This window comes from Lepus europaeus, chromosome 10, assembly GCF_033115175.1.
Source record: "Lepus europaeus isolate LE1 chromosome 10, mLepTim1.pri, whole genome shotgun sequence".
Lineage (NCBI taxonomy): Eukaryota > Metazoa > Chordata > Mammalia > Lagomorpha > Leporidae > Lepus > Lepus europaeus.
The window spans coordinates 29245108-29271245 of NC_084836.1; the positions used below are offsets into that span (position 1 = coordinate 29245108).

The 26138-nt window shown below is 37.3% G+C and overlaps 1 pseudogene; it reads left to right on the top strand.

Annotated features, from left to right (window-relative positions):
• The first annotated feature begins 512 nt into the window (after positions 1-512).
• The window catches only part of LOC133768002 (elongation factor 1-gamma-like), a 69689-nt pseudogene continuing 44063 nt past the window's right edge, over positions 513-26138 (top strand).

Here is a 26138-nt window from a genome sequence, read left to right on the forward strand (position 1 = left end):
AAATCCAAAGTTGAGATTTCAATGCTGATCTTTAGAATAAACACCACAAATTCAATGATCTTTCCAAATGAGCTGATTTTCAAAAGCATATTTTACCTCCAAACAAAAAATTACTGGTGTTGTTATATATGTTCATAACATTATATGAGGTGGGGTGGCCTGTGAACCTAGCTAACTACTTCTGCATGAATACACAGTGATGCACACATAGGCACAGGCCTGGCTTTCATGACTTGACACCACGGATACACATCAAGTAAAATAGAGTTTCTCTTTAGCCCTTTCTAAAGTGGTTCCTACCTGGGATAGAAAAATGGTGATTATCTTTTATCACTGGAAGGATTAGATAGTCAGATAATCTTAATTCATTTACCCCGTTTTGTTCACCCAGTTTTCTTTTCTTGAACTACAATGGATAATATTTATATTTATGTTTAGCAATACAAAAATTATCTTATAGTCTAAGTTCAGTTCTATACTAAATTATTCAATATTTGGCAGCTGTGGGGTACATGGCAGGTATTCAGATATTTACTGAGCGAATATTAGCATTTGAGGTTTTCTCTGAAACTATGATCGGAAGGTCGGTTAAAATGCTCATCCAAACCACTAGAACTGCATTTCTGATCTCTGCACTCCATCCAGGCTGCTCAGGCACATGTTTTCTTTTTCAGCTCTTTGGCATTTCCAGTTTTATTGCACCTTCAGGAATGACGAAACTCAAGTTGATTGTTCAGTTTTACGTATTCTCTGTGCAAGAAGCCTCTACAGTAAATGCCAAAGCCTAAAGATTGATAAACCCCTCCACACACAACAGGATTTAGGACAAAAAGGTCCAGAGTTTTTGTTAATTATTCCCAAGTCACAGTTGAAAAATGTCCCTTTCTGGGTTTACTCCGTTCGTAAGAGTAAGGGTCACCACTCAAGGCGTAGGGATGCATCTTTCTGGTTAGGTTCACAATCGTTGATTCATTTTCTCCAGTTCTGAGAAAATAAGCCCTGAGGGGAGGATGTGTGGCTTACATCCCTGGAACAGGTCAATTGCTCTAATCTGCAATCTGCTATTTTGTTTCAACTGTTGGAAGACCAATTTTAATTATAACTTGTCCGTTTCCCTTCTCTTTCGGTGCGAAGCTGTTTTGATTACAGAAGAGGAGGTGAGGTGGTGGTAGTGGTAGTGGCGGTGGCTGCGGTGGCAGTGATACTAGCGGTGATGGTGGTGGTGGTGATGTGCGTGTGTGTGTGCGTGTGTGTGAGGGAGGAGTGGCAAAGGGTGGCAGGCAGCATCCATGGGCTGTATTTGTTAATCTGCTTATAAACCTAACAGATTTTTCAGCTGAAATTTAGCCAATGTTAATTGTACATGCAGAATACATGCTGGGAAAATCTCCTTGGGAAAAGAAAAGGCAGAAAGCCCAGCCGGCCTGTTATATAAGATGTTTATTTTCATCCAATTCAACCCTCCATAGGCAGAACAGAAAATAGGCCAGTGCTTCTGACCAGTGACATCACCTTCTCATCGGAAGAAAGTGGGAAAGGCTGATCACTGTATTGTTGGGAGAGAGGATAATTTCCTTTCATGGCTGTTTTTCTCCTGGAAAGCTTTATTTCTGAAGATAGTGATCTCATCTCCCTTGAATGTTTATTTCTTAAGATTTTGTAACAATGAAACTACCTGGATTTCAGTTCTGCTGCAATATACATAAACACTTGTTTGGCTATGTTTTCTCTAGGTCTCTAAACTTTAAAAGAATGGATCATTTTAACAGAATATTGACCAACTTAAGGAAATGCTGGGGGAGGCCAGGTGATCTTGAAATTTAATATTTTGCACTGTCTTATAGAGTATTTGATAATTTGCTTTCCAGAACTGCTCCACTTCTTGGGCTGCTTTGCATGTATATTTGAGTAGATGGGCATCATGTTTATTTCATGAATCCTAAGAATTACATGCACAGGTGTAAAAAATGGTGCAGCAACTCATCATCTATATTTTAATATAGACATTTTTGCAATTTACTAGGAGTAAAATGACTTAAACTGTGTGAATGCATAGTATTTTTTCTCATATTTGAAAATTAAAAGCAAACTAAATCTCATTTATTACAGATGCTGATTCAGCTACTTAAAAATATGCCAAAATTAAACTAGACATTCTATGCTTTTGTTTATGACAGCTTTAGCAGAAGGATTTCTTTCTGCCAAAAAAAAAAAAAAATCTTCAGAATTATTCTAATTCACTCACTTCATAAATACTATGTCTATTCTTGTTTCATTCTCCCTCTAGAGGAAATCAGTGGGCATTACAACTCAAACTAATAATTACATATAATGTTGCACATAAGTAGGTCTAATTTAAGTATAATCACAAGAAAAATTCCTTGACTTGATTTAAATTCAAGTTAACTAAATCCTAGGAGCCATTATCTTCAGTAGCTCTAACTTTGCAGCAGCTTTTTTTCCCTTAATCTGTCAGTAGAAAAATGGTATTTTCTTGAACAACGAAGCAAAATCTTAACTCTGTTGAAGTGCAGTTTCATTAGGAAAGATGGATAAATGGAAAAAGTTAAAATTTCAGTTTCTAACAGAATGAGTGGTATGCATTTGAGACCTCCACAGTCTGACTGGTGTATTCTGGGGTTCACATTACTTCTGCTATGTGGTTTTTGGAGGTGCTGAAAATCATTTGGTGTTGTACAAATTAGACATCTCGATATAAAGTGGCCCAATCACCTGTGGATAGAATAATCAAGTGTTTGGATTTAGACAGAAATATTCATAAGCATTCAGCCCAAAGATGAGAGTTGGAAAGGGTTTCCTTTCTTGTTTTCTAGAGGCAAAATGGCTTGATATGTGGAAGCTGCCTAATCACTTTGAGGCTCTCTTCTCTATTGGTAAAGTGGGAATAATCATCTCTCCCTCCAGTAGCGTGAGATCAAATAAAAATGCAAAATGCCCAATTTGTAACTGACTCAAGGTTGATTCTTTTCCTCTTCCATTTTTTGTAATAAAAATTTTATGATTGCAGCTGAGAAATAAAAATTAGCAAAATCTTTCAGATTTTCCCTCATGTCTTTACATACGCCCTTCTATACTCTTGTGTTAAATCTCGGAAGTTGTAGCATGATTTTGTCTTAAAAATGTTATTGTAAGACTCTTGCAGAAATTCCAGGTGTGGGTGGACAGTCTGGAAAGAGAAATTTGTGACTTGCGGAGTGAGGCTGTGGGGCCGTATTTGTGGGATATACACAGAAAGGGAGGAACAGATATCTCCTCATGTTTTGACCCAGAAAGAAGTTTAGCTTATAAAGCTTACAAAAGCAAGATCTGGCATAGTAATGTCTATTCTGTGTTTTTAAAGTCTAGAAAGTTATTTAGAAAATCATTTGCAAGAAGCTATGATTAAGGAGAACTTTTGAAAACGTTTCCCTTCTCTGTACTGTTAGCATGAAAACATTTCAATAAGTGATATGGTAAAATTTCGTGAGGTTCAAAGTAAATATTACTCCCACTTCTAAAGTCCATTATGTTAGTTTCTATGCCTAAGGTCCACTGAATAAATTTAATATATTATATTTTTAAAATTTTCCTAAACATGATACACACACACATTTCTTCTCTGTATATTCAGTATGTGTGTTCTATTGTCTCCATGAACACTTAGTTAGCAACTAGTGTTCCACTGCTCCTATAAGAAATACAGTTGGGTTCCCAAAAGCCTGTAGTCACAACACAGCCATCAACTGATCAGCACATAATCTTGCATGTCTGTTTCTATTTAAATAAATCTTATTTATGATTAATCAACAATGAATTCACTGCTAACAGTACTGTAACTCATGCTTGAGCAAAGTTTATGTGATTTACACATTGTCTCTGTAAGGCACATCACAGTGGCTTTGTGCTTATAAACACTGAACAGAACTTCAGCACTTTACTTGGGGGTCATCATACAAAAATCATTAAAAAAGTAATCAACAAGAAATATAAATTTGAGAAAAAGACCAGGCACTAGGTAGACCACAAAAAAGAAAGCTTCTGTATGATATGGAGCTGAAACAAGAGGGCATTGTGTGACCTAGAAAATTCTGCAAGTACTGATTTTGGAGTTACCAATTTTTTCAAGTAGACAAATTTGTGCATAATGAGGATCAACTGTATATCCAAAGGCATTTTTAAAAGTTCACAGAAAAATGGAATTAGGAGGCAAATTTATTTAGGGGGGAAGAATTGTGAAATCATGAACAGTTTTGTCATATGAATTACTATGACCTTCTTGAATTCACCGCGTGTGTGTATGTGTGTGTGTGCCTGTGTTTGTGTGTTACATCTTTTCTGTCATACTAATCGTGCATTATATATACCATCCTGAACGCTGCCTTATTTTATTGCTCAGTTACTGATAGTTCAGACTTAAGTCAGACTCTCTGGACTCAAAATCATGACATTGTAAATTACCTAACTTTTCAATGCTACTATTCATTCACATAGGAATCAAAGAGAGTCTACTTAATGGAATTGCTATAAGGATGAATTAAGTTAATATTTAAAAAGCATTTAGAGTACACCCAACAAACCCTAAATGTTGTGTATGTGTTTGCAGTACTATTATTTAAAAATATATGTGGAGATTATTCCTTGTTGGCCCATAAAGCATGTCCTTATTCTTTGTGAAAACAACATGTAATATTACTATACATGGATAAATCATCATTTCTTAAGTTGGCGCACACAGAGTGCATTTAGATTTCTTCCCTTCTTTTGCTTCGTTGAGAATCTTCAAACACATTTCTGTATATACAGTGGAAATCTATCTATAGGGAAAGGGGTTGTGCAGTTTCAATTTGATGTATATTACCACGTTGTCCCCCAAAATTTGTTATATGTATAGTCACAAAATAAAATCTACTTCCTTTCAATAAAAAGGAAAGAATGACTCTTACTTTTTATCTTTTGTTCAATGGAAAGGCTCTTTTTTTTCTCCTTATATTAAGTTGAGAAAACAATCTCATTGTTCATCTGCAGGTAGTTGGAATAGCATTAATAACACCCAGTTTTCAGGTTTATTAAGCACCAAAATGTTTGAAAATATTTTGCAGGCCTTATGGGAATTATTTCTAAACCCAGAACTACAGATTACTTTATCATTATAATAATATCTTACCATCTCAGTTAAGTAGGAGTAAAGCTATCATTTCCTCTACTTGATATTCTTCTTTCATTAAGCAAGCCTCCAATGAATTCACTTGATTATTACATTATTTAGAAAATGAAATAGGAAGAGCAGAATAGACATTGTGTTTTACATACACTAATGCTGGCAGTATAAACTTAGGAAAAAACACCAAATTTTGCTTAGGAAGATTTCTTAATGCCAAAAACACTAACAACTTCCAGAAAGGTAATTCTACCACAAAGTAATCTGGCTTCTTAAATTTTCCCTGCTTTCTGACACCTGTCAGTCCTCAGAACATTGAGGAATGCTTTACTTCTTGCCACAGATTCTTAGAGCAGATTATGTTTTGCTTCTTTTATTTTTTTTTCTTTAGGAAATTCATTAACATCTTTACACACAATAGCAAAGGTATTTAGAATTCTGATGATGGGCTGGGGGTCAGTAACTGTGGAAAAACTGGGGTACCTTTCCAACCAGGGAGTACTCTCTGAAAAGCTCTCTGTGAATCTGAAAAAGTTCTAGAAAACAACCTGAGTCACTCTTATTAGGAGAGTCAGGAAGGAGAGCAGCTGGGTATAATTAGTGCCAGTATCTTCTTACCTCCATTTTAAATTTTTCAAAAGATTTCTTTTTTTCTGGTCAATTTCTTCTGAGAAGGGCAACCTAATCAGATATAATCTTTGCTTTTAGAAGTTACCATGGTGACTGGTCAAGATAAGCTATCTTCTCTCACATCATAAATACACATTTTGTATGGTGCTAAATAAGCCTGTATTTTATCAGAGTTTTTCTTTGAGTGATAAAACAAACAGGGAACACTGAAATTGTTCACAGCAATCAGAAATGATATTTCCCCATATTGATTTTTCCCTTTCTTTTTGCCCTTTCTACATCTATGCCATGTCTCTTTGAAGTACACATCAAGGCACAATGCTTACTACAAGAAGCAAAAGAGAGTGAAACTTTTTTGTTATTATTAATATGGACTAGAATAATAAATGTCTTATCTAAAATTTATGTTCTGTTAAGTGAAATACAACATCACTCACCAAGGCTGACGGACAACACAGCCAAAGACAATCAGAAGGCAGTGACTGTGACTAATCTAACAACAGTACTGAAGGGTGCTGGGGTAGAGAAAGCAGTGCATAGAAATATCTTTAGCTTTTTAAAACTAGACTATTGTTTTAGAACAATTTTAGGATCTAGCAAAATTGCACAGAAAATGCAGAGTTTCCACATATTCCCAGCTTCTCCACAGCCTGCTGAACGGATATCCCCACTAGAGTGGTGTGGTTGACACATCATTATCCTCTAAAGTCCACAGATTAGGCTCACTGTTCATGTGATACATCCTATGCATCTGTACAAATGTAAACTGACATTGATCCACCATTGTAGAACTATGCAAAACAGTCCCACTGCCCTAAAAGTCTTTGTGTTCCATCTATTCATCCCTCCATTCTCTTTACCCTCGCCAGTCACTGATCATTTTACTATCTCCATAGTTTTTTCTTTTCCAGAAAGCCTTATTGTTGGAAACAGTCAGTGTGTGTAGCATTTTCATGCTCGATTATTCACTTAGGGGATATATATTTAAGGTTTTAAAGGTTTTTTTTTTTTTTTTAAGGAAATATCATTTCCTCTTTTATCATGTTGCTCATTAGATTTTTCTATGGCTTCTGAACATAGTGTATCTAATCAGGGAATTCCAAACATGAAATCGCTTAAATTTAAAAAACAAATATTTATTAATTTATTTGAAAGACAAGGATACAGAGAGAGAAGAAGAAAGAGAAAAATTGACTTTCCTGGAGCCGGCACTGTGGCGTAGCAGATTAAGTTGCCATCTGCACACTGGCATCCCATATGGGTGCCAGTATGAGTCCCAGCTGCTCCACTTTGGATCCAGCTCCCTCTAATGCTCCTGGGAAAGCAGTGGAAGATGATGTAAGTCCCTGAGCACCCATGTGGGAGACTCAGAAGAAACTCCTGGCTCCTGGCATTGGATCAGCTCAGCTCTGACCATTGCGACCATTTGGGGAGTGAACCAGCAGATGGAAGATTTCTCTGTCTCTCCTTCTCTCTCTCTGTAATTCTGCCTTTAAAATAAATGAATAAATCTTAAAAAGAAAAAGAAAGAGAAGTAAAAGGAGAGGGAGAATAAAGAGAAGAAGAAGAGATCGATCTTCATCAGCTGGTTCACTCCCAAATGACCAGGAGCTTCTTCCAGTTCTCCCATGTGGGTACAGTGACCCAAATACTTGGGCCATCTTCTACTGCCTTCCTAGGCTCATTAGCAGGGAGCTGGATCAGAAGTGGAGCAGCTGGGACCTGAATCAGCACTCACATGGGTTGCTGGCACTGCAGGAGGAGGCTTAACTTTCTACAACACAGCACTGGCCCCAGTTGTATAAAATTTGAAATCAGTATTTCAGATGTTAAAAAAAAGAAGGGCAAATGAAAATATTAAAAAAAGATTGATAGAAACAGACAGAATCATCACCCCTACAATGCAAGAAGATATAGGACCTGGATATGGCACACATAAAATTAGAATAGTGGATAACCACCAAGAGTGATGTTGTGGGGGTGATGGAGACATCTAAGCATAAGCTAATGTGAAGAATTCCTTAGAATTAGGAATTAATTAAGCAAATAAATCTATCTAGAAAAATAGAAAAATAATCTATCTTTAAGTTCTCAACACTGCTAGGCACACAAATGCTTCTGTCAGGGGTTGAAGAAGCATTGAGCAATTCTCTACCCTTAGCCCAAATTGCTCAGAGAATAAAGAGAATGCCCAGAGAGTTGTTAACATTCTCTTACAAGTAGGCAGTCATTCAATTCTAAGTCAAGTCTTCCCCAGTCTCTTGATTAAAATTAATCACCTTCTCAGTGCTCTAAAAGCTCTGTGTTTATGACTCATGTGGGCAGATGAATCATGTTTAGGTTTTGCATTACTGTTATTTGTTTATGCCTTAATCTTCTTCACTAGACTGGAAATTCATCTAGGATAGCAATCTTAATTTTTAACATTGCATTTTGCAAAATATTTCCCTAACAGGAAATGTTCAGTAAACATTGGTCAAATCCATCTGATTTTGAGTCTATGGGTGTATATTATAAGCCCGTTTCCCAGCCCCTGCCCAATGAAAGGATATTTATAAATTGCAAAGTTCTTTACCAATTTCACTGTTCTCTAGCAAAAAAGGATGATCTCATGATATATAAAAACATAGTGGGTAAACATTTTGAAATATTATCTTTTTTGTTTCCTTTAACTCCCCACAAGTCCTTCTGAATTTTTGTTTACCAAAAAAATATAAATACTTGGAAGAAAAAAATTTCAAAGAAAGACAGATTACCTGGAAATAAACTAGCACACAAAATGCAACCCTATACCAGCTTGCCTCATAAAGAGACCTCTGGGCTGCATGAAGGAGAAATGGGAAATGAAACATAGAAGTCTATGTGTCCCAAAGGCACATGAAAACTCTATATTGCAGTACTGCTGAAAGGCACAAGACCCAAGAAAAAATGATTGTGAGTATATATGGCAGATGGCCCCCATATGCAGTATGGTTAAAAATTTCCATGCCTGAATCATGGCTCAGAATAGCAAAGCATCCCTGAATGTGAAGGGAACCAGGCAGAAGGGAATAATGGATGTTCCAGTGAAAATCAGTGTGGACAACTGACTGAAAGCAGATTGCTCCCTCTCTCCAACCTGCATGCTCCATTCTTCCAACTTCCCTTTCTTGTATAAGATCATGGAACTGAAGCTGTAGAATAATCACAAAGAAGAAATCCTGAATGTTTATGAAGTTTATGTTATCATCAATGGTGGAACAAGCATTCTGTGTAAGAAATTAAGTTGAGGTGCCAGCATGTGGTGTGGTAGGTTAAGCTTCCACCTTCAATGCTGGCATCCCATATGGGTACTGATGCGTGACCCAGCAGCTCTACTTCCAATCCAATTCTCTGCTATTGTGCCTGTGAAAGCAGTAGAAGATGACCCATCGCTTGCCGTCTGTACCTATTTGGGATATAGGAATGAAGTTCTCGGCTCCTGCCTCTTAACTGGCCCAGCACTGGCCAATGTGGCCATTTCAGGAGTGAAACAGTGGATGGAAGACACCTCTCTCTCTCTATCTGTCTCTCCTTCTCTCTCTCTGTGACTTGGTCTTCCAGATAAATAAGTAAATATTAAAAAAGGAATTGAGTTGAATTATAGAAAATAAACTGAGTTTTTCTACTTAATTGTATTTATGGATTGAGATTAATACTTGTTTCAGAAATTTGGGGAAAGAAATGGACTCTCATTCATGAATCTTAACATGTCTAAACAAACAGAAGGAAGAGGTGAAGAGGTAATTGAGTCAACTTTGAAATGAAAAAAGAGAAGCAGTTCAACAAGATTTCCCAGTTTCTTCATTCTTATTTTGAAACTGCAGAGTCAGTAGAATTTATCACTAAATTACTTCCTTAGATTAACAGGCTCAAAATGTGTCCTCACTTAAAATTAAGTGAAATTGTATAAAATAAATAAAAAAGGATTCTAGTTACTGCTATCTACACATTCATGTTTACTCAGAAGGGTTAACATTCTGTAGGAAATGGCTTCCAGTTCAATAAGAGAGTTGGTAATATCTGAAAAGTTTGGGGTTCAAAGGGTAGCCATGACACGGCTTTGTCAGATAACTAACATATTACACTCTTCATGGACAGACAGCAGGATAAATACTAAGCAATTTCATGGAGATTTGATTTCTTTGACGCCACTTCCTGAAGTCTCAAGAGAATCATACAATGAATATATTAAGTAAACTCCTCTCTATTCTTTTTAAGCAACTTAGCTCAGTCGGCTCTCCCCTTTACCTACTGGTGTAGGACACACTCCTTTTCTCCAGTTTCAGAGAGGAAGAGTATGACCAACAACCTACACAGTCATGTGCTGCATAATGGAGTCTCATAAGATGATATTGTCTAGTGATATCATAGGTCTCTTTAAGTATACTCTACGGCTTTCACACAGCAAGGATGTTGCCTTGCAACTAATTTCTGAAAGCATAGTCTTATCACTCAATGACACATGAGTGATATAGACTCACACTAGACTGTATAACAAAATACATAAATTCATTCAGAGACAGAAATATTCCTTTGATTGCACGAGCCCTTTTTCTGTCCTTTTTTGATCTAATTCCAACCTAAATGTTTTATCACAGTGAACAAAGCTACAGTTTATGTCTTTTCCTGCCTGCTTTCCAAATCCAGCCATCGCTTTTTTACTGTGTGCTGCAATTGTGTTGACTAACTTCCATTCCTTAATCATGCCAGAGGATTCTATTTTGCCATATGTGACTTATTTTGTCCGCATTTCTCTATGTCTGTTCCTTAGCAGTCCTGATGAACATCTACAACTCAAAAAAGTTGACTGAACCGTATCCTGTATGTATCCCTAGCTCTCTCCTCTCCTCCCGCCATGTAGAATTGTCTGTTTTTCTCTTGTGACCCATGGTACCACACATATCATTTGTTAATTCAGTGATCCATCACTTATTAAATAATATGTGCTAGGTGCTGTCATACTGAGAAAAGAGTTCATGCTCTCAATAACCATGCATATTAATTGCGACTGCACTTTGTGTATTTTCCTCACACTGTATTACATTAAGAGTCATTGAGGACTGACATTGAATCTTACTCATTGTGTTCTCAGCACCACACTTGGGGTGGTAGGCATGAAATAAATGTGCTAAATTCAAATTTTCCTCTTGCTACAAATGATAAAGTAGAATTATTTAAATCTGATTAGTACATACATAGGTATTATAAAATTTAAGCAATACAGAAATTAAAAAAAAAAAACTGAGTCATTTTCTTGTCACCCTTAATTTCTCTGTGTGAACTAATGTTAGTAATATGATGCTACCCTTTCCTCTATCCCCTATATATAGTTATTCAAAATGTACAATGATTTTATTTTCATTTTCTATTAAAATACAGCATATGCTTTTGTGAGGGATATGTCTTTAATTTTTTCCCTGGAAGGTCATTGGGAAAACTTTCAATCACAAATTTAGTGACAATACTAAGACGCACAGGGGCCAGCACTGTGGCTCACTAGGTTAATCCTCCGCCTGCAGTGCCGGCATCCCATATGGGCACTGGGTTCTAGCCCCGGGTGCTCCTCTTCCAGTCCAGCTCTCTGCTGTGGCCTGGGAAGGCAGTGGAGGATGGCCCAAGTGCCTGGGCACCTGCACCTGCATGGGAGACCAGGGAGAAGCACCTGGCTCCTGGTTTCGGATCGGCTCAGCACTGGCCGTAGCGGCCATTTGGGGGCTGAACCAATGGAAGGAAGACCTTTCTCTCTGTCTCTCTCTCTCTCTCACTGTCTAACTCTATTTGTCAAATAAATTTTTTTTAAAAAGCCCAAAAGCACAACACTGAATGTAGAATAGGAGTTTTACATGTGTGTGTGTGTGTATATCTATATCTTCGTGGATGTCTAAATATGCAAACAGCTACATGCACACAGAAATTTATGAATTTACTATGGAAAAAATGGGTAAAAATTATAATTTAAAGAATAGCTAGTTTGATATTAGCTCCTTTTTCAAAAATAAATGGTTTAGGTGTGTGAGATGATTTCTGGAGTTTCTATTCTGTCCCATTAGTCTACAAGACTGTTTTTGTCCCAGTATCAGGCTGTTTTAATTATAACTTCCCTGTAATCTGTTTTGAAATAAGGTATTTTGATGCCTCCAGCTTTGTTTTTGTTGTATAAGATTGTTTTAGCTCTTTGGGGTCTGTTGTTTTTCCATATGAATTTTAGCATAATTTTTCTAGATCTGCAAAGAATGTCATTGGTATTTTGATTGGGATCACATTGAATCTATACATTACTTTTGGTAGTATTGGCATTTTGATGTTGTTTATTCTTCCAATCCATGAACATGAAAGGTTTTTCCATTTTTTAGTATCTTCTTCTATTTCTTTCTTTAGTGTTTTGTAATTTTCATTGTAGAGATCTTTGACATCCTAAGTTAAACTTATTCCAAGATATTTAATTATTTTGGGAGCTATTGTGAATGGGACTGATCTTAAAAGTTCTTTCTCAGCCATGGCATTGTCTGTGTATACAAAGGCTGCTGATTTTTTCATGTTGATTTTATGTCCTTTGAGCTTACCAAATTCTTTTATGAGTTAACAATAATCTCTCAGTGGAGTCTTTTGGATTCCCTATATATAGAATCATGTCATCTGCCAATAGGGATAGTTTGATATCCTCCTTTCCAGTTTGTACTCCTTTGATTTCTTTTTCTTGTCTAATGGCTCTGGCTAAAACTTTCTGGACTATATCAAATAGCGAAGATGAGAGGCTGTGTCCTTGTCTGGTTCCGGATCTTACGGGGAATGCTTCCAGCTTTTCCCCATTCAGTAGGATGTTCACTGTGGGTTTATCATAAATTGCCTTGATTGTGTTGAGGAATGTTCCTTCAATACACAAATTTTAAAGTTTTTATCATGAAAAGATGTTGTATTTTATCAAATGTTTTCTCTCCACCTATTTAAATAACCATATAGTTTTTTTTTAAATTTATGTATGTATTTGAAAGGCAAATCCACAGAGATGCAGAGGCAGAGGTCTAGGCATAGGAAGAAAGAGAGAACTTCCATGTGCTGCTTCACTCCCTAAATGGCCACAGTGGCCAGAGCAGGGCCAAACCGAAGCCAGGAGCCAGGAACTTCTTCCTGATCTCCCAAGCACCTGGGCCGTCTTCCACTGCTTTCCTAGGCCATAACAGAGAGTTGGATCAGAAGTGGAACAGCTGGGACTTGGGCCCATGCCTGTTTGGGATTCTGGCACTGTAGGTGACAGCTTTACCTGCTAGGCCACACCACCAGCCCCAACCATATGGTTTTTGTTTTCCAGTTTATTAATGTAATGCATCACATCCATTGATTTGTAAATGTTGAACCATCCCTGTATATGAGGGATAAATCTCACTTAGCCGGGTGAATGATCTTTCTGATTTGTTGTTGGATTCTATTGGCTAGTATTTCACTGAGGGTGTTTGCATCTATGTTCCTCAGGGATACTAATCTGTAGTTCTCTTTCTCTGTTGCGTCTTTTTCTCACTTAGGAATTAACACGATACAGGCTTCACAGAAGGAGCCTGGGAAGATTCTCTCCTTTCAATTGTTTTGAATAGCTTGAGAAGAATCGCAATTATTTCTTTTTTAAGTGGTAGAATTCAGCAGTGAAGACATCTGCTCCTGGGATTTTCTTTTTTGTGAGTGTCATTATTACTGATTCAATTTCTGTCTTGGTTATTGGTCTGTTTAGGTTTTTTATGTCTTCCTGACTCAATTTTTGGTAGAATGTATGTGTCTAGGAATCTATCCATTTCTTCTAGATTTCTGAATTTATTGACAATCAGCTCTTTGTAGTAATTCCTGACAATTCTTTTTATTTCAGTGGTATCTGTTGTTAGGTTTCATTTTTCATCTCTGATTTTATTGATTTTGGTCTTCTCTCTTTTTTTTTTAAGTTGGGTCAGTGGTGTATCAATTTTGTTTATTTTTTCAAAAAACAGCTCTTCATTTCACTGATCTTTTGTGTTTTTTGTTTCAGTTTTGTTTATTTCTTCTCTAATTTTAATTTTTTTTCCTCGTACTAATTTTGTGTTTGGTTGGTTGTTGTTGTTGTTCTAGGTCCTTGAGATGCATTGATAGCTCATTTATTTGGTTCCTTTCCAATTTCTTCATCTATAAACTTCACTATTAACACTTCTTTTGCTGTATCCCACAAGTTTTAATATGATGTATCATCTTATTTCCAGAATTTTTTAATTTTTCTTTTGATTTATTCTGTGACCCGCTATTCATCAGAAACATGTTGTTCAGTCTCCATGAGTTTGCATATGATCTAGAAATCCTTCAGAATTCCAGCTTCATTCCATTGTGGTCATAAAAGATGCGTGGTACAATTTCCATTTATTTTAATTTGTTGAGACTTGCTTAATGACCTTGCATATGGTCTATCCTGGAGAAAGTTCCAGACACCTATGAGAAGAATGTATATTCCGCAACTATGGGGTGAAAAGTTCTGTGAATATCCACTGGGTCATTTTGATCCATAGTGTTGAGTAGCTCTGTTGTTTTTTGGTTGATTTTCTGTCTAGGTGATCTGTCCATTGATGAAAATGAGGTGTTTAAGTCCCCATTACTATTGTATTGGAGAATATGTCTCCTTTTAGATCTGTTAACAATTCTTTTAAATAGCCAGGTGTCCTGTAATTGGGTGCATATACATTTATTTTAGTCACTTCTTCCTGTTGAATTGATCCCTTAATCATTATGACCTTCTTCATCTCTTTTAACAGTTTTTATGTTAAAGTTTATCTTGTCTTATATTAGGATGGCGACACCTTTTTTGCTTTCCGTTAGCATGGAATATCTTTTCCATCCTTTCACTTTCAGTCTGCATGCCTCTTTGTTGGTTAGATGTGTTTCTTGTAGGCAGCAAATAGATGTGTTTGTTTTTAAATCAATTCAGCCAGACTATATTTTTTAAATGTAGAGTTGAGGCCATTTACATTAAAGGTGATTATTGATAAATAATATCTTGGCTCTGCAATCTTTCCAAAAATATTCATCTTGGCCGGTGCCGTGGCTTAACAGGCTAATCCTCTGCCTTGCGGCGCCGGCACACCGGGTTCTAGTCCCTGTTGGGGTGCCGGATTCTATCCCGGTTGCCCCTCTTCCAGGCCAGCTCTCTGCTATGGCCCGGGAAGGCAGTGGAGGAAGGCCCAAGTGCTTGGGCCCTGCACCCGCATGGGAGACCAGGAGAAGTGCCTGGCTCCTGGCTTCGGATCAGCGAATTGCGCCTGCCGCAGCGGCCATTGGAGGGTGAACCAACGGCAAAGGAAGACCTTTCCCTCTGTGTCTCTCTCTCTCTCACTATCCACTCTGCCTGTCAAAAACAAAACAAAACAAAACAAAACAAAAATATTCATCTTGTTTACTTCTTATTTCTTTTAATTCTACCAGAGGTTTTTCTGCCTTCACATTTTTCCATAATGATGGCTTTCTTCCTGCATTTCTCTGTGTGGCACATCCTAAAGCATGTTTTGCAAGGCTGGATGAGTGGCAACAGATTCTTTCAATTTATGTTTGTTATACAATTCTTTATTTCAGCTTCATTCATGAATGAGAGCTTTGCGGAGTACAGTATTCTGAGTTGACAGGTTTTTGTTTTTTTTTTTTTTCTTTTAATACTTGGACTATATCACACCATTCTCTTCTAGCCTGCAGGGCTTCTGATAAGAAACCAGCTGTGAGTCTAATTAGAAATCCTCTGAAAGTAACTGGCATTTCTCTCATTCACATTTTAGAATCTTTTCTTTATGTTTTACTGTCTACGGCCGTACCACCCTGAACATGCCCGATCTCGTCTTTATGTTTTACTATGGAAAGTTTGATTATAATGTGTTGTGGTAAAGATCTTTTCTGGTCAAGGCTGTTAGGAGTTCTATGTGCTTCTTCTACTTGGACATCTCTTTCTTCAAATTGGGGAAGTTTTCTGTAATTATTTCACTAAATAGACATTCTAATCCATTCTCTCCTTCCACACCTTCAGGAACTCCTAAGTCTCATAGGTTGAGTCATTTGAAAGTATCCCATAAATATCCAGCACTGTTTTTTTTTTTTTTGGTTGTTTATTTGTTTGTTTTAGTTTATTTTTGTTTTGGTCTGACTATAAGATTTCCAAAGATTTGTCTTTTAGTTTGGATATTCTTTCTCCTGCCTTACCATGTCTGCTGTTTAGGCTTTCCATCACATTTTTTATTGATCTGTTGAATGTCTCATTTCTAATATTTCACTTTGATTTCTCTTTAAAATCAATCATGGGAAAAATTTTCATTCATGTCATATATGCTTTACTTTCGTTTATGGATTTGCTTCTGATTGCCTTTGAGTAATCCTATGATTAGCTTTTTGAATCCTGTTTCTGGCATTTCCTCAATCTTCTCATCTTCACATTCCAATACTGAAATGTTGTTGTATTCTTGTGGGGAGGAGGGTCATGGTGTCTTCTTTATTCTTGTTTCTTGAATTTCTTCATTTACTTTTATGCATTTGGTGAGTTGATTTTTTTTTTCCTCCAGTACCTTTTTATCTTCGAGCTATTCCTCTGTGGCTTAGTGGAATGTCTGTACTTTCGGTGAATACCAAGAGGTATGTGGTGGCTATGGCCAGGGGCTCTGGTCAGTGCTCCAGGGTGGGGTGAGTATCCAGGGTAACACTTAAGTTTGGCTGGTAAACCTCAATGCCCAGGTGTTAGCCCCCAGTGTCTTCTGGGCCACCATATGAACCACACAAATGACCTGCACAATCCTCGCTGTGAGCACAGTTTCTGCTGCAATGACCTGTTCTAGGCAGCCAAGGAGCTCCAAGCATGTAGAGCCGCACACAGTGATTGCCCAGAGACCCAGTTACATCCTGCACCTTCTCACATAGCCACTTCCATGATCTCAGCACAGGAAGCTCCCACAGTTGCTTGGTGCAGAGGTTTCTCTCTGTCCTGTCAGCCTGTCCATTCAACAGAGAGGCAGATGTTCCCTGAGACAGCTGTGTTTAGGCGTCTTGACCCTGGGAGGCTGTGGGTGCCTCACCATCCTACATGGTTGCCCAGCCACTTCCCAGCCAGGTTCAAAGTCACTAGAGATTGAGGATTGTTCCCTCTGCTAGAATCTCTGGATCACATATAAGAGCCACTGGCCAAATGTTACTCTGCTGCCAGCACTGCCCAGAAGACGGTGTCCTGTCTCCAGTCAATTGTTGTGTGTGTCCACAAAGAATTCCGCAGCTCCCACCCAAACCCAAAATGGCATCTGCCCTTTCTAAGCCAGGCAGCAGGTGCTGTTGTGGGGAAGGAAGTAGGGGTGAGATAAATGTACCTGCTCTACTTCCACTGGGTCTGCAGGCAACTGCTAGTGACCATAGCCCTCAGGGCTCCAGTGTAGGCTCATGCCACCCTCTCCCTCAGGCTGTATTACCGTGGGTTGCTGCAGTCCAGTTTCACCCCCATTTCCAATCTGCCATCTGCTCTTGCTCTTGGCTGCTGCAATTGTGCATTGCGTTCATGTCCTTGCTGTGTGTCTGCACCCTCCACACAGGTCCATGGTGTTCTACTTCCTCTTGTCAGATTTCCAATGTGCTTTTCTCTCCAATTTTCCCTGAAAGTGCAGTTCCTTCACTTTTTCTTTTCTTTTCTTTCTTTTTTTTTTTTTTCTATTTATCCCCAGACTAGAACATTATGTTATTTTTCTAACCCACCATTTTGGAATCTCAAGAGATACTGCTTCTTAATTTGATTTGTCTAGGCAGGGGCTTACTTATAAACCTCAAAAGTGGGAGGGAAGGAAGGAAGGAAGGGAGGAAGGAAGGAAGGAAGGAAGGAAGGAAGGAAGGAAGGAAGGAAGGAAGGAAGGGGAAGGGAAGGGAAAGAAGAAAGGAAGAAAGTCAATTTCCTATCCCAGTGTGCCCACTGGGGAACTGGAGATTTAAATTCTCTCTTCATGCCCTTTCTCTGGTGGAGAAACCATACACACAAGGGAGTCTTTAAATAGAAGCAGCTGATGATTTCCTTTAGTCAGACCCTGTGGGAACTCTTCTCTTATTCCAGAGAACTCCTTTATTTTGCAGTTCAACTTTTTGTTTTCACTCCTATTTGAGAATTTGAAATATTAAGATTGTTTTTAATAAACCCTTTTATACTCATCTCAACCCACTCTGGGATCTGTGTTGGTTAGACAACATTTGCACACTTTCCATCTACTGAATTACTGTGTAATTCCTTCCTCAGTTTATTTCAAGCCTGCTTTGTGTTGGCTGTTGACCACACAGAGTTGTATGTTATTAATTCCACAGCTTATTTGGAAAATTTCTCCAGAGACCATCTCTTCCATCCGCCTTCAGCGTGAGACACAAAGCATACAGTCTCTAATATTTCTCCATCAAAAGGGTTTGTGTTATCATTATTTTTTCATGTTCTTTCTGGAATAACATCATCTATTTTGAGTTTTTATTTGATTTGCCTGGTCCAAGGATCCTAGGCGAGAGTAATAAAATGAAGCAAACATTTATTGATAGTATTATGTTACTGAATGAAGGGAGCAACTTAGAGGTAAAGATTTTTTTTTTCCCCACAAGTAGTACATTACCATCTGTTCCCATTTCCCACAAATCAGTACTGAATGATCAACATGAAAGAGAAAACTGGGTCAACATTTACATTTCAAGTCAAGTTAGATTTTGCTTTGTCAGTTTCTTTGGACTGGAAATCTAAAGGTTAAAAGATTATTTCAAGCATGAGGTAAGTAAGCCATGAAATGGATCCCTCTGTGTAGCCCCAAGAAACTGTGAGACCCAGATAGAGGCAAGAAACATTACAGGGAAGGAGTAATGTTTTGTGTGATCTCAGTCTGCCCTTAAATTTATGAAACCAAAAGGATGAGAAAATTTACTTTAATCTGTTGTTGTTAAATCTCTGGGTTTTCAAATCCTTTATCTTCTAAATGTATGTGGTCTAAGCATCTGACTCTTGGATACACAGTGATTTATGGGATTGCCTGATTGATGCTCTAGAAATATCTGCTACTCTAAAATACAAATCTGAAAACACTTACAATGCATATAATATATTCTGGCATGTTCCTTTCATATACAAAAGGCTAAAATGTTTGCAAAATCATAGAGTGATTAAATTGTAGAATTTGTGGTCAGAGAAGACCAATAGATTTAGGAAATTACATTCATCCCATAAGAAAATCTTGGAAGATTTTGAGCTAGAATAAGTTCTTCCTGCTGACTCAGCTGTGTGGGTGTGTGTTTTGTGAGTGGCACTAAGGTAAAACTCATTTCTTTGTTGTTCATTCATTGTTAGGTCTAATGCATGCCTGTGCATTATCCAAAAATCTGTTTCCTTCCTTCTGTAAATTTTACATCTCAAAAATAATTTGGTGTTGTTAACAGTTTTGTTTTTTGATTTGATTTTGTTTTGTTTTTAGAAACTTCATGGCCCAAATCCGTTTAAATGCTTTTCTTAGCATTCACTTGATGGTATTTGAAGTAGATTTTTATAAACAGAAACATGTAATTCATTATCAGGTTTATGCCATTCACTTCCCTGCTAAAATTCTTCAATGTCTTCTCATTGCTCATTGGATTAAATATAAATTTTTTATCTTGATACGAAAGGTCTACGTGATCTTATGTTTTTTTTCCATTTTAGTTTTTTATTTTCTTTCAATACCTGTAAGCATGTGTTATTGAATGTTGTATTCTAAGTGTCAAAAGAATCACTTGTTTAATAGGGTCATATTTTTACTGTTATTTTGACCCACTGTCTTAAGTTAATTTTGTGTTGCTATAGCAGAATACCAGAGACTGGGTAATTTAAAAGGAATAGAAATTTATCAACTCATGATTCTGCATCATCTCATGGAAGAAGACAGAGATCAAGAAACAGTCAGCAAAAGAGAAGGAAGGGGAATGAATTTATCATTTCCTTATGGACTTAGTCTCTGAATAATCTACCCACTCTCACAACTCTTGATCCATTCACAAGGATGAGGACCTCATGTCCTAATCTCCTATAGGTCTCACATTTTCACATTACTCTTTTTGGAATTCAGTTTCCAATACTTGAGCTTTGGGGGAACACATTTAAGCCATAGCAGACACTTTTTCTAAAAATTACTCTTAAGGTTTTCCACCATCTTGGAAACTGTAGAGGCCTCCTGGGGACAAGACTTCTAGAATCAACTACGTCTGGAAGGCTGTGGTGCAAGGCCATTTTTGATGGTTATAAGCAAGGTCTCCAGAAAAAAAGGGAACACACAGTGCTTTCTTAAAATTGAAGGTGTTTATACAAGAAATGAAACTGAATTCTACTTGGGCAAGAGATGCACTTATGTGTACAAAGCAGAGAGCAACACAGTTGGTGGCAAATCTAACAAAACCATCATAATATGGGGAAAGATCACTGTTGTCATGTAAACAGTGACATGGTTCATGCCAAATTTCAAAGCAACCTTCCTGCAAAGGCCACTGGATACAGAATCCATGTGATGCTGTACCCATCAAGGATTTAAAGCATTTCAGAGTAATAAATAAAAATACATTTGTTCTCTTGTAAAAAAAATAAATAAAATCTCCACTATTCTAGTATGTATTTTCTATATGTATATTGAAGAATTTTTTGGGGGGTACACATTTAGGCTTTCTATGGCTTCTTAACAAATTTACCCTTTTAACATTGTGAAATATCCCTTTTTGTCTCTGGTAATATTCCCTGTCATAAAGTCTACTTTTTCTGATATTTATTTATCTATATCAGCTTTCTTGTTCTTACTGTTAAATAATTTTGATTTGAACCTATTTGTATCTAGTGTGTTTCTGACAAGCAGCATATGGTTGAGTTTTTTTTAATGCAATTTTGATTAAACATACAATATTTGATATAGTTATATTTTGTTTAATTTAATTTTACTATTCAGTTTTTAAATATTTTACATTTACATAAATTACAGAAGTATAGTGAGTTTACTACTCTATGCTCTGATTCTCCTGATGTTAATTAACTTATATAACCACATTACAACTACCAAAACCAGAAACTTAACAATGATGGAATACTAAATGAATTGACTAAGCTATTGGTCTTATTAGAACTTCACTAGTTTTTACCTAGTGCTCTCTAGCTCCTCAGGATCCAATTGAATACTGCTTTTCACTGTTATGCTTCCTTTGCCTCTTCCAATCTGTGAGAATTTCTAAATCTTTCCTTTTGTTTCATGACTTTGACAATTTTGATGATCATTGATCAGTTACATTTTATCATACATATTAGGATTTTCTGAGGTGTCCTCATCATCCGATTGAGATTATCCACTTTTCTTTTTGGCAAGAACATCAATAAAGTGTTATGTTCTCAGTGCATTGTGTTTAGAAGTACAAGATTTCTGTATATTTTACAAAAATTTGTTCACCCTGATCCTTGGTAAAGGTGGAATCTGATGACTGTTTCCACCCTAATTTTACAATGATTATCTTTAAATGAATAAATATTTTGGGAGAGATATTTTGTGATTATGATAATATACCATTTTTTCTTAAACTATTGTCCATTCACTTATGCTTCAATTAGTGCATGCCATATTTCAAACTTGTAACTATTGTTCTACATTTACTGTGCAATAAATACTACCACACATTTTGAGTGAGTCCAGAGGAGAAATGCCACTGTAACAAATCACATGAAGCTCATAATTTGGTATGCCATAGTACCAAAGGAACTTGTGGTAGAGAAAGATTCCAATCAAAGTCTCTGGAAAACTCCAATGGGAAAATCATAGCACAGACCTCCAAGGTTCTGGAACTAGGTCATGCATCAGCAGCAGAAAATCTATACAAACGTACTTCAAAAGGTTCCTGGAAAATGGAGTTAAGAGATAAATTTATTTCAGTGTAAAATATTTTGAAATCCATGCATAGATTTTCATAATATGTGTTTTCATGAAAGTTTTGAAGACCCATTCATATGCATGGATTTCATTTTTTTGTACCAAAATATCTTATTTTCACTGTCATTTTTTATACCGTATTTGAAAAGCAGCTTGGCATGTGCTAAAGGGCCATGGCAGAAAGTAAGTATTTGTGGAAAATGAAGTCACCCTCGCTGGTGCTGATTATCATAAGACCCACCCAGAATTAAGGTGACACTGGCTGATCAGTAAATTTTCATGAGATGGATATTACATGTATGGAGTTGGAATTGAGTAGCCCAGAAAGTACAATAATCTGAACAAAGAGATGAGTCAGATATTCATGTCATCAATTGTATTAAACTACTTCTTCGGCTCACATATACAACTTCATGAACTATGACCAGGCAACAGTTGAAAAAAAGACTCAAACTGAATTTGTGAATGAGCCTATTTGATAAACAGGTGAAAGATGGAAATGGATTGTCCTTTCAACAAAGTTGTTATCAGAAGTATTCCTGGTAGATACTGGTAAAGAAAAATCTTTTGCATTAAGATGGTATTAGGAAGTACATCTGACTATCCAATTAAGCAGAGAAAAATTGGCTTGAAGTAAGGGTCTACATAGATTTCTGGGCAATAATGGTCGCCTTAGCTGGCTTGCTAAAGGCTTGCAATGAGAGACATTAAATATCCAACAAGATTTGAGGAAGAGACATGTATGGACTTATAGGAGTGGACACAAAGTAGGGCCATCATAATATTGCTTGTTGAAGCCACTGTACAAGAGGCATTAAATTAAATGGAGAGGATCATTTGACTAGTTAATGACAGCCTGCTTCTGTCCTCAGCATTCTAAGTACTAGAAAAATGCATTCATGAGTATCACAACCTTGGACAGTGAGATGGAGCATGAACGGACTCGTAGCTCATGCTCCCTCTCACTAAGGTAGACCTAATGATTGCTGCTGCAGATACTCTGATCTGCCAGCAACAGAGACTCACTAAGTCCCAAATGGATTAACATGCTTTGAGAAAGTCAGTCCTATGTTGGTAAGTAGGTTACGTCAGAACCCTTTGATCCTAAAAGTCACAAAATTCCTGTATCTGTTGTAGCAGGTGGTCACAAATGTAGGGCCCAGAAAAGAGCACATATTTATGTCTGGAGGTCATAAATTAGAAACGGATATCACTGGATTAAAATCACAATCAAGGAAGTATTGTTCCTTCAGGAAATTCCCCAGGAAAGTCTTTTTTGTTTTCTGTTCCAGTTTCTAGAGACAATCTCTGATTCATACCCCATGATAACTTCACCTCCAAAGTAAGTGATCACTTTTACATTTGAATCCAGAGTCACATCTTCTCAGACTCCCATTCTTTTGTTCCCCTCTTTTGTATTTTAAGAGTCTTTATGTTATAGTGTACCCATCTGGCTGACCCAGGATAATCTCCCTATTCCAAAATTCTCATTTTCCTCTTATCTGCAGAGCTGCTTTCGCCATGCAAAGAAACATATTCCTGTGTTCTGAGGATTAAGACACAGACGTCTTTGAAGGGCATCATTCTTTCTGTCACAACAGAGTTGATATATGTGTACATATTTGCCCTTTGTCTCTCTTGCCTACAGTATTTAAGATAGCAACACTGCCCAAAATTTCAGAGTAATTGATTCATTGACATGGAATTCTAGCAAGCATAGTTTCAGATCAAGGTGTACATTTTACTACAAAAGAAGTGTGACAATAGGCATATGGCCACAGGATTCATTCACCCTATCACGTGTTGCACTATCCAAAGCTTTCTGACCTGACTGATGTCCTGAGGGAGCAGATGATGTTTCAACTTGGCGATAATATAATGCTATGATTACGCTCTATCATTTGTAGAACAGCATAGTGTTTAGCCAATGGATTATTATATGGTGCTATATCATCAACAATAGACAGACGGTTGGGTCTGAGAGTTAAGGGAGTAGAAGCATCCACCATTACTTCCTTTCTCTGCTAATTTAAGCTCTGTAGTTCTAGAATTTCTGGTTCCCAAAGAAAAGAGAATCTACCAGTAGACACAGCAAGTCACACTAAGTAAAAAGCTTTGATTGCTACCTGATTGTCTTGGGATCTTTGTGCCAGTCAATCAGAGAGAAAAGAGTTACCATAGTGACATGGGTATCTAATCCTGATCATCACAGAGAAACAGTGATGCTACTTCTAAAAGATGGCATAGATGAGAGATCAATCCATTTATGTGGTCCACTGCTGGGATAGTGGTACACACATTTCCAGTTATAATTTCAAATGTATATGTACACCAACCATGCCATTTTGCAGCATTGTAAACATGAGCTCAAGTCCCTCAGGGATGTCAGTATAAATAAATCCATCAGGTAAGCTACACAGAATAATAAAAGTGCTAGCTATGAAAGAAGGAAATCTAGGATGAGTGATGGAGGAGGGACATTATGAGTAGTTATCAATTATGGCCTAAGGACCAAATGAGTGAAGTTTTTAGTTCATCCTAATAACTCTCCTCTGGGAAGTTTTCCCGGAAATTGTGACCAGTAATATCTCAAATATTTCAAATAAGTTGCTCCCTGATGCACTGAACTTAATATGAAAAGCTAGGAATCTGAGTGATGAAACAGGTAAATTATAATCTGTGATCTTGGTGCTTGCTATAGTTTGGATGTGGTTCATGGCCTAGAGGTTCCTTTACTGGGCATTTGTCCCCAGTGTATCAGTGTTAAGGTGGTGCAACCTTTAAAAATTAGGGCCTAGGAGATGGTACTTAGGTGATGGAGGCTGTATTCTAGACTATCTCTCAGGGGTGGGTCAGGTTTAGTAGAAGTAGACTAATTTCCAGGGGAGTGAGTTGCAATCAGAAAGACTGAACCTGTCCCCTCCCCATCTCTCGCTTCCTTGCTTACACACACACTCATTCTATGTGTACTACTGTTTCCCTTTCTGCTTCTCCACCATGTTGTGATGCAGCCAAGGGACTTTCATCAGTACACAAGTGCTATGCTATTTGGACATTAGAGCCACCAGAATCATGAACCACATAAACTTTTTTATTTTATAAGTTACCCCACCTTAAGTATATATTGTGTATAGCATCACAAAAAGACTAAGAAATGCCTCACCTTGATTCACCCTTACAGAGATAGAACTCTCATTCTTATTGTTGTGTTGTACTAGAGCTTTTCCCTCAGCCAATCAGGAGTTACCTTTCCCATTCATACACCCGTGAAGCCAGATCTTAGTCTGCAACTTACTAGCATGAGTTTCAAAAGACTGACCTCCTCCTCTCAAAGCGGGAACAATCCTGTGGTCCAATCTTTATCCTGAAACTCACCCATAGCAACAGGCATTGGACAGAGAGCTGAAAATACCACTTGAGATGGCTTTGTCTCATTTATGTACCTTGAGAGACAGCAGATTATGGCTCAAGTAGTTGAGTCCCTGAACTCACTTGGAACACCCAGATTGAGTTCTTGGCTCCTAGCTTTGGCCTGGCCCTGTCCCAACTGTTGCAGGCATTTAGGGAGTGAACCAGCACATGGAGAATACTTGTCTGTCTCTCTGCATCTCTCCATGTCTCTGCTTTTCAGTTAATTAATTAGTCCTATAAATACACGCCAAAAACACTTGCCTGTGTTACTATACTCAAAGTTGTTTCTATCTAATAATACTTTCTTGTTTTTTTGCACCCTGCTCTATCTTACTTCCATCACTCCTGTCTGGAAAGAGGTCCCCGATAAATTAGTTGAATAAGAATGCCATGTTAACTTCTACTTCTAAGAATACTTAATTAAGACATTCACCATCATATCATCTATTTAGTCATAAACATCTACATATATTTAATATGCATGTATATTAAACAATATATGTTAATATCATACATCTTGTGTTCCCTGCTTGCCCACTTAATCCTTGCAGATATGATAAACTCTTCCTTATTGTTTGTAGAATTTATATAGCCCTTTTCCTAAAACTATGAACGTAACAGGTCTTCAGCAAACACTTGTGGTTATAAAGACTGTTACCAGCTAATCATGAAATGATGTTTCACTCAGCAAAGCATACACATTATAAGCCCGAGCTATATTCTCCACAAATTTTAATGTATTTTATAGTGGAAAGTTGGCTAATAAAGACGAACTGAAAGATGAAGCACTGACTGCTCATAGTCTCAATTCCTCACTGAACAATATCATTTTTATTGTTGTTTCCAAAATGAGATCATCTTTCTCTTCTGCTTTCACATTAACTAGATTTGTTCAAAGATTGGCTGTTAATGTCATCAGTCTGGTCTATTGGATGAATTCTACTAACAGAGTTTTAAAATACAGCCATTAGTATGCCATGGAGGAAAATTTGATCTCATCATGCTATAAA